Here is a 14,665-nt window from a genome sequence, read left to right as displayed (position 1 = left end):
TTATATAAAATTCGTATTTACTTAAGTTTATATAAAAATTACGATTTTATAACTATTAAAGGATTTTTTTAATATAATTAATATAATTTTCTTTGTTTTTACTATAAATTAGGATATTATTAAAATAAATAATATATATAGTATTTATTAATCCTATTAATATATTATTAATATATACTTAAAATATCACTAACGCGTTCGCTAATCCTATCAATATAATTAAAAATTTATAGTACCTATACTTTATATAAAACACTATCTTCTCTTTATCTCCCTCTCGAATCCAAATCCTATAGTACGCATTCTATAAATTTAATTTTATAAAGATTTTAATTAATAATAACCAATTTAGAATTTCTTAAATAAAGGGTAATACTATCCGATTCTTTTTTATAACCTTATTTAGCACTCTAAAATCGACGTAGAGCTTTAATTTTCTACCTTTCTTTAATATAAAGATAATAGAAACGCCCGCTAAATTAATAAAGGAACGAATCTACCCCTTTTAGAGTATTTCCACTAATTATTCGTATAATACTTCTAATTCTTTAATATTTAATATATAAATCGGTCTCTAAAGTATTAATTCCCTTTCAATTAAATTAATATAATATTTTAACTAATTATATTAAAATAGGAATATAATTAAGGCTTTAAATACCGATTAGAATTCTTTATATTTTAGTGGAATAATTAGTTCGGGGACGGCAAATTCGCTTTTTATTTCCTTTAATAATTTTAGGGGTTATAATAATACTAGTTCCACAGGGGGTACTAGAAGGGAGTAAACACTATTAAATACTATTTAAAAAACTTTAATTAAAGGGGTAAAGATTAGAAGCAATTCGGCTAATTCTATTACAATAAATAAGGTTACGAATTCTAATACTAAGGAAGGGGGGATTTCGAATAGGATATTCATATATACAGAAGGGCGGAAATCCTCCTTTACCCTTACTATTTCCCAAAAATCTAATAGTAGAATTAAATCCTATTATAATTCCGCTAGGATAGTTACAATATTATATACTTCCTTCGCTAATATTATATTTAATACGAAATTACTAACTTTAATATAAAATTAAAATAATTATTATTATTAATTAATATTAGGGTTCTATTTATAAAATTAGTATTAGGAACGTAGGCGAAAGGTAGGCTGAAGTAACTACGGTCGTGGCCACACGTAGGGGACGGCAAATTAGGGGTCAATCCAAAGATGTATTAATAACTACCGGCTACAATAAAATACGCTCCATTGAACCTCTTTTATACTTATACAAATTCTATTCATCCGCTAACGAACATTATAGAACCTCATACTAGTCTAGCGCCTCGGCACAGTGCCGGATTATTCTTCCCGCAAGCCCGACCCAATATAAGCATTATTATAAATAATCCTACGCTTCAATTAACGAAGGGGAGTAGCAGCCGCTAAGGTACTTCTATATACGGGCTCTTAACTTCCTAATACAACCCCCCCCCTTATAGGTTCTATCCTTAGAACTTCTATAATAAACGCCGGGTACCGTAACATTATCGAACGTTATTCGTTATAACTACTAATACTATATTCCGGATTATAGCCACTCTACTACTAGCAAGCCGCTTACTAAAATATTAGTATTATAATATCTATTCTTATAAATTCTAATACAGCCCCAAAGCCGGTATTAAATCCAAAAAGCTAACGTTCCGCCCGCTAAAATATTAGTATTATAATATCTATTCTTATAAACTCTAATACAAATATAAAACCAGCATCAAATTTAAAGCGCTAACGTGCCGCCCGCCAGAATATTAGTATTATAATATCCATTCTTATAAATTCTAATACAAATACAAAACCAATATTAAATTTAAAGCGCTAACGTACCGCCCACTAGAATATTAGCATTATAGTGTCTATTCTTATAAATTCTAATACGGATACAAAACTAATATTAGATTTAAAGCGCTAGCATACCGCCCACTAGAACATCAGTATTATAATATCCATTCTTATAAACTCTAATATAAATACAAAACCGGTATTAAATTTAATAGAAATATTAGCGTACCGCCCGTTAGAATATTAGCATTATAATATCTATTCTTATAAATTCTAATATAAATATAAAACCAGTATTAAATTTAAAGTATTAGCGGGGTTTCTAACCGTTACTAAAACCGTTATCCCGTAAGCGTACGAAGTAATAAGCCTCGTTTTACCCAACGAGGAGTGCTACTCTAAATTTAAGAGTATTAATAAACACTTTAGAATATTAACGTAATTACACTCCGTAGTTCCTTTCCCTAGATATTCTCCGTTATCCGCATTCATAATATAATTTAATACTTTCGCAAAGTACCCTCCATTATTTATACTTACTTCGGAATACTTATATAATTGAAACCCGAAGCTCCTTTTATAGGTTATTCTCTATTATTTATATTTATTACAATTTATTATAATACTTAAATATAATCCCCCTCCCTATAGGTTCCGTCCTCGGGACCTTCGTTTCCGTCCTCCGCTTCCTATAACTCTATATATTACTTCCTCTATAAACCTCCCTTACTTATATTATTCCTTCTTTATTACCTTCCTATTACCCTTACTTTATTTTTTATATTATTTCCTCTTTTCTAATAGTACAATTCCTAACCACTTCCCCTACTCTCCCTACTATAATTTAAAGTATATACTTTCCTATTTTCCACTTTTCCCTCCTACCTTTTTATAACCGCTACTATTACCTATTCGTCCTATCCTTCCCCTTCTAATTATCGCCTTCGTTTTATTCTTCTATTTACCCCCTCCTATTATCTATATAACTGCTTAATACTCTACTTACCTTATATTATTTTATATTCGCCCGCTTTAAATTATATTTACTTACCTTAATTTATACTCGTATAGGGACCTCTTCCCTTATTTATATAATATCCCTTCTACCTACCCTCTTTACTTCTCCTTTCTTCTTCCTTCTATTCTTACCTTTATAATTATATCCGCTACCCCTTCCCCTAACTCTATAACCGTCTCGCCTACCCCCTCATTTAAACCGCCCCTCGCTATAAATATACGTATTTTTACTATATATTTATATATTAATCCCCATCTCCCTTATAAGCCTAATTAGTATATTCGCTTTTCCTCCCCGTTTTCTTCCTTTTTACCCCGTCCTCTCCTTCCTCTTACCTTACGCCTATAACTAACTTTTAATCAACTACTCCTTTCCTATCCTCTAATAATATCCGCCTCCTTACCTATTTAGGATATAACGTCACTTTAACTTAAACATTCGCTAGCACCCCAACCCTAAATCTACGCGAAATATTCTATTTAATTAATACGCATACCTACCAAACTAAAAGTACGCTATCTTCCCCTTATTATCTCCCCTATTTTTTTTTTTTTTTTTTTTTTTTTTTTTTTTTTTTTTTTTTTTTTTTTTTTTTTTTTTTTTTTTTTACTAACATCTTCTCCTTCCAGAATTCAACGAGAGATTGCAATATTCGCTATCGCTACGCCGCTATATACTCGAAGTCCCCCGTAATATTTATAACCTCCAAAATAATATATAAAATATAACAGCCGAAATTATACGCCTTACTAATATTAATAGCCCCCTACTTACCCCCCTCCTATAACAATTATATTAATCCGCAATAATATTTTAAGTTACAATATAAGCGCGCTTTATTAATAATAATCTCCCTACAACGTTACCTAGTATACTCCAAATTAGGAACTTTAATTGTAAAGGCTATTCGAGATTTGGCTACTATAATATTGGTAATATTAATATTAATATTAATCCAGTAGCCCCTACTAATAGTCCTATTACCGGTAATAATAGTTCTCCTATAAATATCTCTACATTAAATTCTCTTACTTACATTACCCCCTCTCTTAATTACAATTAGGGTCCTTAGCGTTAGATAGTTAATAGGAGGTTGGCGTTTATAGATAGGAAATTAAATAAATTACTAAAATTCGTAAAGGAGGACTATAAATAAATAATATAAAGTAGTATTTATAAATATTATCGATAGACGCAGTAGTACGTAGGAGTATTCTTTTTAAGGTTGTAAATTCTAATTCTATATCAATAATAACGGACGCTGCTAAGGATTTTTTCGTTTAGGGCGATAATAGAAAATGCAAATTATATTCTATTTAACGCTTTATTAATATCCTACATTAAATTAAACTACCTTCCCTTCCTATTTTTCGTCCCCTCTAACATTTCTATTTTACAACTCCGCTTTACATTTCTATTTTCACCTCCCTACTTTACGCCTTATATTTATATTTTATATCTATATTTTACGTTTACATCTTATATCTTATATTTATATTTTATATTTACATCTTACGTTTTACATTTATATCTTATATTTATATTTTACATCTTATATTTATATTTTATATTTATATTTTATATTTTACGCCTACATTTCACATTTATATTTTATATTTACATTTTATATTTTACGCCTACGTTTTACATTTACATCTTATATCTTATATCTATATTTTACATCTACGTCTTACGTCTTATATCCACATTTTACATCTACGTTTTACGTCTCACATCTATATTTTACGTCTCTACTTTATAATTTATATTTACATTTTACGTCTTTACTCTAGGTCTCTAAATAATTACTATTCTCCTCCTACTACCTAATTAACCTTTATTAATTTAATAGTTAGCCCGCTGTTAATACGCTACTATTGTATTTCCCTAACTTCGTATTCCTTAAGAAGGTCTGGGCAATTTATATCCTTTTATAAAACCTACAAATTTTTATCGTCCGAATACCCTTTCTATTTAACTTAGAATTAATATTAGTAACCGGATTTATAATATTTTATAATTATTTCGATTTTATATTAAATATTATCTTCCTTAATATCTATAATTTCCCTTTACAACGCCGCCGCAATAGGATCTCTATAGTACGGCTCTAATAGAATAATAGGGAATATTAAATAGATCCGGTAACGCGCGGGGAGTACGAATCGGTATACTATCTTCTTTTCCCTAACGACTTTAGTAATTTAGAAGGGTCCTAAAAATTTATTTATTAATTTAGCGTTTAGGTAATATTAATTAATATACTTCGTATTAAGTAAAATCCAATTTCTAATATTAAACTCTTTTAACTTCCGAATTTTATTATACTATTTTATATACTCTTAATTAATAACTTCTAAGGCTATTACAATTTCTAATTACTTACGAAGTAATTTATTAATCCGATCGGTAATTATTATTAGAAGGATTATCTTCCGCTTTTATTCTAAATCTATTAGTCCCCAAGGATAATACTTAAAGAGTAGCTCCGAGGGGGACTTTCTAATAATAGTATAAAAATAATTATTATACGTCTACTACGCTAATATAATTTTTTTAGCCTAATCGACCTATTCTATATTATAGAAGATTCGGAAGTATAATTCTAAATTTTAATTTTATTTCTCTATTTATCCGTCTATTTAGAGGTACTAGGCTATATTAAAGCGTTTGCAAATATTTAGGAATTCATAGTAAGTTTTCTAAAATTAGTTTATAAAAAAATTACCTCTATTTAATATAATTAAATCTAAGAAGTTAAATTACTAGAAGACGTTTCATTAAAAGAGGAATATAAATTATTAAATATTAATTATTTTTTATATAGGGATATATAAAACGTATTTAATAAAGTGGTTAATAATAACAAGGATTGCGTTGTAAGTCTGATTAAATATAGGGTTAAATAATTTTAGTATTTTAGTAATAAAATTATATAAAATATTTTACTAAAGGATAGTAGGAATAAATAATAACCCTAATAATTTATATAATTAATAATTATAAAATTTAGCCTTTTAGTACGCTAAATATTCATAGACATATAATTTAATATTAGTTATAATAGTAGGCTAATAATAGAATTAATTAATACGTTTTAACATTTTCCTCTAGTCCGGGTATTCTATTATCGCTATATTATAGTAAGCGTAGAATAGCTTAGCCCGTATCCGTTCTAGGATATAAATTTAGTATTAATACTATAAAATTCTATTTTCCCCCATCTTTCAATTCTTTACCCGTCTCCTCCCTTCGCTATTCTTCTATACTTCCTCAATAATAAATAAATCTTCCTTCTATACTTTTAATAATTATTATCCTAATAATAGTAATTACTCTTTATCCTTCTATACCTTTACTACTACTATATACCTACCTATATTTCCTATAATAATACTTTTATTTTCCCTCCTTAATTTAATAGCGGCCTTACTTACGAACCTTACCCTCTTCTTCGCTACTCTATCCTCTTTACTATTACTTTCAATTCCCTTTTACTTCCTTTCCTCCTTATTTAATTCGCCCTCCCCCTACAAATTCTATTTTTCTTTTTACAATTTAACCCTTTTATCCTTTAATACCCAACCCTCTTTTATTTTACTTATATCTTATTACTATTCCCTCTTTTTTACTACTATCTTCTAAATTTCCTTTTTAACTAAAATTACCTATTTTATTAATGCCCTCGCTACCCGATTTTCCTTTATTACCCAACCCTTTTCCTCGCCCCCTTTAATAACTTTTATTAATAGGTAATTACCCCCTACCTTCTATTTTTTTCCTTATAATTATAATTTCTTTAATAGCCTATCTACCGGATTCAACTTTCCTAGACGATATTTAATCCTAAAATTATATACTATTAACTTTAATGCCTATTAATTCTACCTTGTACTAACCCGCTCTTTTTCTTAAAAATACTATAGGTTTAAATAATCTATAATTACTAGGAATAATTTATCTATATATAATAAATATTATTTCTATACTTTTAATATTCTTACGATTATTAATAATTCTCTATCCCTAACCCTATATTTAGTTTCCTCCGGCGATTTCTTCTTCGAAAAGAAAGCTACCGGGTGCTATTTATTACTATATAATTATATAAGAACCGCCCCAATTGCAAAGTCCGACGCGTCTATCTCTACTCGGATCTATAACGCCGGGTTAAAGTAGTATAATATAAGAGTTTCCTAGAACCGTTTCTTAAATTCCGCGAACGCTTTTTCCGCTTCCCTTATAAATTCGAACAGCCTCCGTTTATCCCCCTTTAATAACTCTATTAGAAGCGTAATTACTTTAGAATATAATATTACAAAGTATTAATAAAATCTTATAAACCTTAAAAAGACCTAAATATTATAAATACTCGCCAGAGCCTCTTATTCCGCTATTACTACTACCCTCTTTAAATCTATTATTATACCTTCTAGGGAAATAATATATCCCAAGAATAATACTTGCTTTATATAAAATTCGTATTTACCTAAGTTTATATAGAGGTTATAATTTTATAACCGTTGAAAAACTTCCTTAATATAATTAATATAATCTTCTTTATTTTCACTATAAATTAAAATATTATTAAAGTAAATAATATATATAATATCTATTAACCCTATTAATATATTATTAATATACGTTTAAAATATCGCTAGTACGTTCGCTAATCCTATTAATATAATTAAAAATTTATAATACTCGTACTTTATACAAAATACTATCTTTTCTTTATTCCTTTTTCGAATTCGAATTCTATAATATACATCCTTTAAATTTAATTTTATAAAGACTTTAACTAATAATAACCAATCTAAAATCTCTTAAATAAGGGGCAACGCCGTCCGATTCTTCTTTATAACTTTATTTAACGCCCTAAAATTAATATAGAGCCTTAATTTTCTACCCTTCTTTAGAATAAAGATAATAGGAGCGCCCGCTAAGTTAATAGAGGGACGAATCTACCCTTTTTAAAATACTTCTACTAACTATTCGTATAATATTTCTAACTCCTTAATATTTAATATATAAATCAATCCCTAAAACGCCAATTCTCCTTTAATTAAATTAATATAATACTCTAGCCAATTATATTAGGGTAGGGGTATAACCGAAGTTTCGAATACCAACCGGAACTCTTTATATTCTAGCGGGATAATTAGCTCAAGGACGGCGGACTCGCCTTCTATTTCCTCTAATAATTCTAAGGGTTATAATAGCGCTAGCCCCGCGGAGGGTACTAGAATAGGGTAAATACTATTAAATACTATTTAAAAAACTTTTACCGGGGGGGTAGGGACCGGAGATAATTCGGCTAATTCTACTATAATAAGTAGGGTTACGAACTTTAATACTAAGGAAGAGGGAATTTTAAATAGGATATTCGTATATACGGGAAGGTAGAAACCCTCCTTTACCCTTACTATTTCCTAAAAGTCTAATAATAGAATTAAATTTTACTATAACCCCGCTAGGACGGTTGCGGCGTCGTACACTTCCTTCGCCAATACTATACTTAATACGAGATTATTAGCCTCAATACGAAACTAAAACAACTATTACCACTAATTAATATTAGAGTTCTATTTATAAAGCTAAGGGTAACCGAGGATAATTTCTATAATTAGGGATTTAATTATAGTAAAAGTAATTCGCTTTATCCGTTTAGTACTATAGGAATTACTTATTCTAATAAAATAAATAATCGTACTATATATAGGAATAGGCCGAAGGGAGAAATTAATAAAATAATAAAGTACTAAATTAATTTTTACATTCGATAGAAGTAAATACCTACTAATTAGGTTTAATTCTACGCCCAAATTTATTAACCCTTATATATTCTACTAATCTCTATAAATCTTTACTAATAACTTTATTTCTAAATATATTTATAATTTACCTATATTATCCTAGGCGGTTGCAGCTGCCGTTCTAACTATAATCGGTTTAATGTTCGCTCCGTATAAGGGGGTATTTGTAAGGGTAGGGCAATTCTATACTAAATAGCTAACCTAGCTGTAATTATAATAGGTTCGGTTTAAGTACGCTACTACGAAATAACCTATTATATTATACTTATAGTAGGTATTTAGTAACTTCGATTAGGTATACCGGCTATATATATAGTCTTTCTAATAATAAAGGGAATAAATAAAATTAGAATTTATTTAAAAAGTAGTAGGAGGGTAATAGGGAAAATCAAAGGGGTTATTACTATAGGACAATTAAGAAGGGATATTTAAAGAGGAGGTAGGAGGGTACGAAGATAAAGAAGACGATAGATTATACCTTAAAAATACCTAATATTAATAATACAATATAAATAATTCAATACTCTCTAGGCCTTCTAGCTATTCTATATATACTACTACTTTATTTATTATATTAATACCGGCCGTCGAGAGGATACTTTATTTAAAGAGGGGGCGTAATTAGTTAATTTAAATAATAACTTAAATATATTTTAATTAGTTGTACAATAAATTAAATTCTTTAGTATAATAGTAGTTATAGAAGTTACGAACGGTTTCCGAGGCGCCTTATTATATACATTCGAACTTATCGAAAGCGAATTGTTTAATAACCTAAATATTACTATTATATTCAATTTCTAAGAAGGTACGGAGGTCGTTCTACGTAGGTATATTATAAATAATATTATACCCGGGTTTATTATAGAGAGTTAATATATATTTAATCTATATATTCTTAGAATTACTTTTAATATAATTAATAGCGAATAAGAAGGAAGTATAGGGGTATTTTTAAAAATATATATTAATATTATAAAGGTAGTTCTGTAGTTATAAGAAATTTTCGCTAGTGAATTTAATAATATTATATTTAGGATAATACTTAATATAGGCCGGTATAGCCGCGGTTAGTAAAGGGGTAATTATAGCGACGGCCGCTAACGAAGGGGTAGTAAGGGGAGATATAATAGAAATACGAATTTAGTTATAGAAGAAGTAATTTTAATAATAAAACCTAGTAGGGATAAGGGGGTAATTTCCTATTGAATTTTATTTAATAAAGCCTACAAACGCGAATTATTCTTATTAGAATATATATAAAGGGAGGTAATTAAAGAGGAATTTAATTATAGTAAACCGAAATTCGAATAATTATTATTTACGTACGAATTTATTAATTTCTAAAGTTTAAGAATATAAATAGAGAGCCTAGGGCGGCGTAGGGGAGTAATTTTTATTATTATCTTCTTTAATAAATTCTATAGTAAATTAATATTATTATAATAAGGGCGGAGAAGGTTAAATTATTTTAATTATAGTAACTATAGGAATAATAACACAAGAGGGATAAAGAGTAGCCTCGGTAGTATAAGAAATAAATCGGCCGCTACGTGTGTGTATTTTAATAGTGTCGGCTTAATTCCTAAAGGAAGAGTTATTAATTTATTAGGAATATAGGCGAAAGGTAGGCTGAGGTAACTACGGTCGTAGCCATACGTAGGGGATGGTAAATTAGGGGTTAATTTAAAAATATATTAATAATTACCGGCTACAATAAGATACGCTCCGTTAAACCTCTTTTATACCTATATAAACTCTATTTATCCGCTAACGAATATTATAGAGCCTTATACTAGTCTAATGCCTCGGCGCAGTGCCGGATTATCCTTCCTACGAGCCCGACCCGATATAGGCATTATTATAAATGATCTTACGCTTCAGTTAACGAAGGGGAGTAGCAGCTACTAAGGTGCTTCTATGCACGGGCTCTTAGCCTCCTGACAATTAGGGGTAACCAAAAATAATTTCTATAACCAGGGATTTAATTATAATAAAAGTAATTCGCTTTATCTATTTAATATTATAAGAATTATATATTTTAATAAAATAGGTAATTATACTATATATAGGAATAGGTTAAAGAGAGAAATTAATAAAATAATAGGGTATTAAATTAATTTTTATATTCGATAGGAATAAATACCTACTAATCAAATTTAATTCTATACTCGAATTTATTAATCTTCGTATATTCTACTAATCTCCTTAAATCTTTACTAATAATTTCATCTTTAAATATATTTACAATTTACCTATATTATCCTAAATAATTATAATTACCATTCTAATTACAATTAATTCAGCATTCGCTTTATATAAAGGGGTACCTGCGGGGATAGGGCAATTCCGTACTAAATAACCAATTTAACTACAATTATAATAAATTTAATTTGGGTATACTATTACAAAATAATTTATTATACTATACTTATAGTAGGTATTTAGTAGCTTCGACTAAATATATTAATTATATATATAGTCTTTTTAATAATAAAGGGAATAAATAAGATTGGGATTTATTTAAAAAATAGTAAGGGGGCGACGGGGAAAATTAGAAGGGTTATTACTATAGAATAATTAAGAAGGAATATTCAAAGAGGAGGTAAGAGGGTACGAAGACGAAGAAAATAATAAATTATACTTTAAAAATACTTAGTATTAGTAATATAATATAAATAGTTCAATACTTTCTAAACCTTTTAACCGTTCTATATATACTATTACTTTATTTATTATATTAATACTAACTATTAAGAGGATACTTTATTTAAAGAGGGAGCGTAACCAGTTAACTTAAATAATAATCCGAGTATATTCTAGTTAAATGTATAATAAATTGAATTCTTTAATATAATAGCGGTTATAGAAGTTATAAATAATTTCCGAAGTACTTTATTATATATATTTAAATTTATTAAGAACTGTCACAGGGTTAACATTAGCTATATAGTGTACATTACTAGTTCTACCTTACAAGTAGAACATAGTCCATCTTTTAATAGCTTTGGCGACCTCGGCATATGCACCCTTGGCCTGTCATAGTATGTTCTGCTTAACGGTGGGATGCTGCGGGTTCAATTCCCCGTAGTAACATTTGGAAAGGCGGGTTTTTCGAAAACTCCGACCACACAATAGGAAGACAGGAGCGCTTAATAAAAGACGTTACTAACCGCCCGCCTGCGCCGAGGGCGCGGAGCGACCAAATATTACAAGTTACCCTATTAGAACTACTAATTCAAATAGTACTATATAATCGTCGTACGGCGATAAATCCTTCGCGATATTATCGCCCTTTTCCTTAAGCTAGAGAGGGCCTTATCTTAAAATATAAAACTTCGCTTTAAGGGAAGGTAGTATCACAGGGTTAATATTAGCTATATAGTATACATTACTAGTTTTGCCTTATAAGCAGAACATAGTCCATCTTTTAGTAGCTTTGGCGACTTCGGCATATACACCCTTGGCCTGTTATAAGAACGGATTATTTAATAACTTAAGTATTACTATTATATTCAATTTCTAAGAAAGTACGGAAGTCGCTCTATATAAATATATTATAAATAGTATTATACTTAGGCTTATTATAGAGAATTAATATATATTTAATTTATATATTCTTAGAATTACCCTTAATATAATTAATAGTAAATGAAAGGGAAATATAGGGGTATTTTTAAAAATATATATTAATATTATAGAGGTAATTCTATAGTTATAAGAAATTTTCGTTAGTAAATTTAGTAATATTATATTTAAAACGGTATTTAATATAGGCTAGCGTAGCCGTAATTAATAAAAGGGTAATTATAATAACGGCCGCCGATAAAGGGGTAGTAAGGGGAGATATAGTAGAAATATAAATTTAATTATAAAAGAGGTAATTTTAATAATAGAACCTAATAAGAATAGGGGGGTAATTTCCTATTAAATTTTATTCAACGAAGCCTACGAATACGAATTACTCCTACTAGGATATATATAAAAGGAGGTAATTAAGGAGGAGTTTAATTGCAGCGAACTAAAATCTAAATAATTATTATTTATATACGAATTTATTAGCTTCCAAGGTTTAAAAATACGAATAGGAAATTTAGAGTAGCGTAGGGGGGTAATCTTTATTACTATCTTCTTTAATAAATTCTATAGTAAACTAATATTATTATAATAAAAGTAAAGAAAATTAAATTATTTTAATTATAGTAATTACAAAGGTAGTAATACAAAAGGGACGAAGGGTAGCCTCGGTAATATAAGAAATAGACTAGCTACTATATATATATATTTTAATAATATTAATTCAATTCCTAAAAGAAGAATTATTAATTTATTAGGAATATAAACGAAAGATAGGCTAAAGTAATTACGGTCGTAGCTATATATAGGGGATAGTAAATTAAAGGTTAATTTAAAAATATATTAATAATTACTGACTATAATAAATTACGCTCTATTAAGCCTCTTTTATATTTATACAAACTCTATTTATCTGCTAACGAGTATTATAGAGCCCTATACTAATCTAGCGTTTCGGCGCAGTGCCGGATTATCCTTCCCGCGAGCCCGACCTAATATAGGCGTTATCGTTAGTAATCCCACACGTCGGTTAACGAAGGGGAGTAGCAGCCGCTGAGGTATTTCCGTATACGAGCTCTGAGCCTCCTAACATTTAGGTTTTCCTAAGTACTCTTTTATAGAATTCAAATTGAATTTAAATAATATTAAATTTATATATTAATAAATTTAAATTAATTCTATATTTTATTAGGGGGTTGCTAGGGCTTTTGGGCCTAGGTACCCTTGAGTAGAATATTATCTTCGGTTTTAAATTTTAGGTATAGTAATATATAAATTATTAAGATTTTAATTAGTACTTTATAATATATTAGGTATAGGAGGAACGTTTATTTTAATATAAAAATTAATTTATACTATTAAATGATAATAATATTACAATTTCTTCTATTATTTTTAGATAATAGAGTATTCTTATTAAATATTCCGATTTAGTAGCGGTAGGTTAATTTATATAAGAGTATTATAATTTAATTTATTAATTAATTTATATGGGAATTTTTGGGGTTAGCTTATTCAATATTATTTTTAATTGTAATTTAGGGATATTTGGGGGTATAAATATTTAATAAATAGAAGTAAAAATTTAATTTATTAGAAATTAACTATTATAAAAGTATTTACTAAGGATATTTTTATTAATTAAGAATAGTAAATTATTATAGAAATATTTGTTTAAAATATATTTGTTAATAATTAGAGCGACAGGAAATAGTCCAATAGGGAATATAAAGAGTATCCTATAAAAGAAATTTAATTTTATTTTTTAGAGTAATTTAGTACGTAGTTACCCTACGGTCTACCGGGGTATTAATGTTTTATATACTCAAACCCCCTTAGCTTTAATTAGATTCTATTTAATTAATAATTTAAGAAGAATTGTTTTATACTAGGGAGTACCCTATAAATATTAATAGTTGGCCTATTGATTTAGAGTATAATTAATAATTATATTAGACTATTATTAGAGACTATTGTAGTTGGCCTATCGATTTGGAGTATAATTAATAATTATATTAAACTGTTATTGGATTTTTTGGGTAGGATAAAGACTGTTGTTAAATAAAATAAATAGTTATTTTAGAATTTGTAGTTCTAGTCTTATTAATAAATAGATTAGAATTGTAAAATCTAATTTAATTAGGGATTAATTTTTTAAAATTTAAATTTATCGATAGGTAGTAAAGGGTTTAAAAAAATTAATCCCTTAATTTAACCTATTTCTACCTTATTATTTTAAGGGTACTTGTATCCCCAAAATAAATTTCTAACTATTATTTTTATATATTTTACGCTATTAGGTTTTTATCCTATTAAGGGTTCTTTTTAGTAAGGTTTTTTCCTAAATATAATTAACCTATTTCTACTTTATTACTTTAGGGGTATTTATATCCCTAGAATAAATTTTTAATTATTATTTTTATA

Source organism: Neurospora hispaniola, assembly GCF_033458365.1.
Source record: "Neurospora hispaniola strain FGSC 10403 chromosome Unknown B0T23scaffold_10, whole genome shotgun sequence".
NCBI lineage: Eukaryota > Fungi > Ascomycota > Sordariomycetes > Sordariales > Sordariaceae > Neurospora > Neurospora hispaniola.
Note: the sequence above shows the minus strand (reverse complement) of the source record.